Source organism: Myotis davidii, unplaced genomic scaffold (assembly GCF_000327345.1).
Source record: "Myotis davidii unplaced genomic scaffold, ASM32734v1 scaffold243, whole genome shotgun sequence".
In the NCBI taxonomy this organism is placed as follows: Eukaryota; Metazoa; Chordata; class Mammalia; order Chiroptera; family Vespertilionidae; genus Myotis; species Myotis davidii.
The window spans coordinates 4,420,254-4,425,877 of NW_006295183.1; positions in this window are offsets into that span (position 1 = coordinate 4,420,254).

The window sequence follows — 5,624 nt, forward strand, 5'->3', positions numbered from 1 at the left end:
TGTTGTTGTTTTCAAAGAAAAACCTCTGGATTCCTAGGGAGCATTTACTATTATTTCTTCAGCATTTTGAGTTCTCTTGAGTTTAATCAACGAACATCATGAAGCCCCTGGGCCAAGTCTCAAGTTAGCCAGTGAAGGAGCTGCATCCAGCAGAGCAGAGATCTATGGGCACCTGCCATGCAGCACACTCCTCAGGCCCTTGCTGCTGCTGTTGTTAATCCTGGGATAGAAGAGAAACCAGGGGTCAGATCATTCCAATGACATCCACGCTTTTCCCTGTCAAATTGCAAACTCCCTGATGACAGAGAGCAGCTCTGTGTCTGTTTTCATGTCTCAGAAAACGTAACAATATGCTCAACAAATGAACAGTCTCAATACATAATTCAATTCTAATGTGTTCCAATGTGTAATATAGAGGATCCACACTCTATCTATGAGTATGTTTAATATTTTTAATAATTCACGGAAGTGTGTACTTACAGGCTTTTATATAAAGTATGTTTATTACACATCAAAAGTAATTTTAAAGGTACTCACTTTTAAAGGCATTTGCATATTAACAGTAATAGAATGACACATGCCCTGGCCAAGTAGCTCAGTTGGTTAGAGTGCCATCTGATACGCCAAGGTTGCGGGTTTGATCCCCTGTCAGGGCACATATGGGAATTAACCAATGAATGCATAAGTAAGTGGAACAACAAATCAATCTACCTCTCTCTCTCTCTCTCATTCTAAAGCTCTCTATCTCCCTCTGTTCTTGTCTCTCTCCCACTCTCTAAAATCAATAAATAAAAAAAATTATAAGAATATAACACCACATGAAAGACCAATTTCAGGTTAAGAAACAAACCTCATATCTGTAATTACATGTGTGGAGAAAAGGACATTGTGAAGTTCTTTAAAAAAACACACACAAAAAACAGGCTATAAAGCATAACCAAATCTGCAGAGTTAGGAGAAATTTACATTCTGTAAGAAATTTTGAAGTTTTTGCCATAAATACCTATGAGTATCATTTGAAAGGCTGATATAAATGTGTCAGTTTATTTATTTGGGATTTATATGCCTCATACTGCCTTGGAGAACTTAAGATAGTTTACAACGTTAACCAGGAACCTCCGAGAATTCTAGCTGTACTTAGCTTTCATATTAAATCAACAGATTTTAATTCCTTGACTAGGCTACACAGTTAGGAAATATATTAATCCAAACCCAAGACACACAGGCACTTGACTAAAACAAATATTTTACCAAAATAATAATTATCACCGTTACATTCTTTTTATGTCTCATTACTTCTATTCACTTCTTTTTCCTTTCTCTTTAATCATTTTCTTCAGGTTATGACTGCTGGTCTAAAACCACAAATTTAGTTTCCTGGCTCACAGAATCAAGGGCTGGCAAAGTATTTTCTCTACAGGGCCAGACAGTAAATATTATGGACTTTGCGAGCCATGCGAATTACCAGCTCTGCTGCAACTACCAACGCTGCCATTGCAGCAGGAAAGCAGCCAGAAGTAATATATAAACAAGCAACTGGGCATGTTTGTGTTCCAATAAAACTTTATTTACAAAAGTAGATGGTTGCGCAGATCTGGCCCACAAACAGTAGTTTTTCCACTGTGGGGTCATAGTGACTAAGAGATCTTATTAAGCTCAGATGGTAAAATATGCAGAAAAAGTAGTGATTCTCAAACATTTGTTCTTTTATTTGCAGATAAGCAACCATAAGCCCACATAGCACCCTGATTTTTGTATTTCCAGAAAATGCTTTTGTCACATCACGCAGACTTCATTATCTCTCAATGTGTGATTAGCGACTTGCACTCTCATCTGCTGAAAAGAGTATTCCTTAAGTTCTTTTCCACGTTGTAAATCTCTGAATGCTTCTGGTAGCCAGAAAGAGCAGAGCCCTACATTTTGGGGAAGAATATTTTAAGCTTAAGTAATATTTGTAATTTCCGTATCAATTTGAAAGTTTAAAAAAATAAATCTAAAGATTTAAATTATAATCTGCAACCTCTTGCTTTGAGCAGTCTTATCCTTATCATATATGTTATGGGACTTAGTTATGGACAAATGATAGAAATAAATAAAATAGGCTGACCTGGTTTTAACATTTTCTTTTTCTTTTTCTTATGCTGTTCCTTCTCTTGTTCTCCTTCTCTCTGCACACTTCTTCAGTTCAGGTTTGTATCTTTGGTTCCTATGGGTGTTACCAATTTGTGACACTCTGTGCCTTCAGCATACTTTCTCGGTGGCACCTGGATAGCTCAACTTTCACCTCCTTGAAAACAAACAAAAAAACTTAACACAACTTTCAGGTACTGCCTCTTGACTGCACCATAAACTCCAGAGGAATCTCAGTGTTCCTTTGTCTTTTCTAAGAAAGAAGAATCAGTGACACTCAGGTCTAAGAAAGCAGCACTAGAAGTAAATGCTCCAGTTCAACATGGAAATCCTCCCTTCCTTTAGTTGGTTCTCTCCTTGTAAAATTGCCTACCATGATGTGAGTTCTTCCTGGGTGGTAAGCATTCTTTCTAGGAGTTGTGAGAATTTGGGATTTTCAGAATAAGTATCTATAAATAGCCTTATGAAGACTAATGTGTAGGAAGGTACTTATTTCCTTTTTGTTTCTATTGCGTAGTCCAGTCCAGCGATCAGATATGAGGAATCACAGTAAAACAAATGCGCTTACTAACACGTTAACAGTATTTTATTTTTCTCTTTGGTGGCATATGTCTATGAATTACTCTGGTAAGCTTGCTGCTACAATATAGAACTTACCAAGAATGGGATTGGTATTCCAGCCGAATATATTTATATCTTAATACATTTATTGTTAAGTTTCTGTTACAGGAATATTCATGTTGGGTAGTTGAGGCCAGAGGGGGAGTGGTGGAGGGAGCTGTCCGTGGTGCTAGTGATAAGATTCAGAGGTCCAAGACTGAAGAGAATTGGGTTGTGTGTGTTACACATATGTGCTTATCACACACACACATGAAATCCCAATCAAGCAGAGGTGAGCCTAGCCCATGGTTAAAAAGGGGTAAAGAACACGGACAGAAAGACATTCTGAACACTGTGCCTGAAAGGTGGTCTGATATTGTCCTCCTGATCCAGCTACATGCTCTGCAGAGAAGCAGGAGAGGGGAGAGGGGGACCAATCTAAGGAGGACAGTGGTTCAGAACTAAATCTGTGACCGGCACCAGAGGGCTGGTGTTATCTCTTTTTATGGATGGCCTGAAAGAGGTCCAGAGTATTATGGAGGACAATGGAAAACCACCCAACCAGCTTGGACAAATATATTTGTGAATGGGGTGTTGATGAAAAATTGTCACACAATGTTAAAAGGACCTCTGGATTTTAAGAACTTGTAGTGATCAAAATGGAAAAGAATATATTGATATGGCCTTGCCATCTTTTTTCCTTGCTAAGTGGTTTCAGAGTCCCCCCTCTACCCCACCTCCCACCCCACCCAATATTGAGCAGCTTTTTCATGTGGGCTCCAATTGGCTTCAGATTATTTCCTTTACTCTTGGCCCATGGATGGACTGTGTCACCAAACAGCTTTCTAAACTGCCACCTCTAAACGCTGCTCCCCTCCGGGGGGATCTAATTCTCATCATTGCTGTTAAGATACTTGGGGGCCTCCCCAGGTCTGTCTGCCAATCTGAGCTATGCACTGTGGCTTTGGATTGCTGAACAACGATGGCCCCTTCGGCAGGCAGACAATTATAAACTATACTGAAATGGAGCTTTGGGGGTAGAGAAATTTCCATAATCGCTGAAGTGATCAGAGAGGGAGCAATAAACAGGGTTGTTCGGGCCGGATGGCGTGCTCTATTGGATGAATGAATCCCTGTCCTCCCACCGTGCCTGCCCCATTAGCTGTGGCCATGAACAGATAGGGAACCCTCAGGAGTTTTTATGGGTTTGCATTTATTGCAGCTTGTCTTTATGAATTATACGTTGTTTGTTAAAAATGAAAAAAAAATGCATCCTAAATATAAACAAGGTTTATTTACAGTGATTGACTCTGGGTGGTAGCATAAATATTTTTATATTTACATATTAACTGCTTTCCAAAATTTCTGAAATGAAAATGCATTACTCTAATGATCAAGAGTCCATGAATAAAATTACATGAGACAAAACTTCCTAAAAAACCTTGATGGGTGTTTGACTACATCTGTCATTGTCACCTCATTCCCCACTCCCAGAGCCAGCATGCCCACAGAGAAGGCTGGTGTGCTGAACTGATTTCGGTCATTAACAGAGGCAGTATCACAAACTACTGTGGGGAGGTTAAGTCTTGTGGTATCCATGTGTGTGTCTATTAGATTAATGCCTCTTTGATTTTTGTGAGGGGTGACTCGCCTTCCTGGTGCTATTTGAAAGACTGGTGTATGGAGGCCTAGGGTGCAGTAAGATCAGCTGCCCACTGGTTGCTAAGGGCCCTCACAAAGCCTGGGCAACTGTGCACAGTCCATTGTCTTGAACTTGCCTTTGTAGACTCATTACTCTACTTTACTTATCAACCCTGTGATTTTTAGGAAGCTTCTTAACACCCGTCTTCCTCAAATTTAACTCTTAAATTGGAAAACAGTTTTGTTGCACACATATCAAAGAATTTACTCACTAGCATATATTATATATAATGGTTTAACATAATATTTATACATAACTAGAGGCCCATTTCATGAAGATTTGTGCAATAGGCCTTCCTTCCCCTGGCTGCCGGCACCAGTTTTCCTCCAGCACCCGGAACCCAGGCCTTTGGTCTGGCCGCAGCAGAGAAGCCAAACCTCTTCAGTCTTCAGTCTTCACTCCGCACCTGCCTTTGCAAATTAACCGCCATCTTTGTTGGGTTAATTTGCATAGTTGCTCTGATTGGCTGGTGAGTATAGCGGAGTGACACCAATTTGCATGTTTCTCTTTGATTAGTGTAGATAGTTTTAAAAGGAATAATGCTCAGGACCAGGAAAAGGTACAAACCTATTATGAATAAGCAAGTATAGAAAGGGAAATCCAAAGGCCAATAAAATAAAAGAGTCTTAACTTCCCTGGTTTCATAGGTTTGCACAGGAATGAGTCCCTTTGTTTTGCACATATTTTGAGTAGATCACAGATTTGTTGTAACAAGTAGATGATTCATTTCCATGATAGGCCTAAAGGAATACCTAACATAAGAAAGTGGTTTGATACATGATGTATGCCTTTCAGAAGCCTTTGGGGAGAGGAGATAAGTCATCCAGAGAGTATTTATGGGCCAGAGATTGGGGTCTGACACCTAAGAAGAAGAGACTAGATTGTTGACCAGAGGAGGAGGGGAAGGAGAATGTCCCTTATTCTGGTTTTCAGGATAAGACCCTTGGGGGCTGCTGATACTCAGAAACCAAGGCAGGAGTCCAGTTTACACAATGATTTATAAGTTCATCTTCTAGTACAACATTGGTACACATATTTTCTTCCACCTCCTTTTCTTCTTTTCCTTTCCCTCCTCCTCCATCCCTCTCATTACCGTCAATATGTCCTCATTATAATTACCTTTAATTGAGTACCTTATTTGACTTGTGCTGCATTAGATACTCTATCATCTATCTATCTATCTATCTACCTA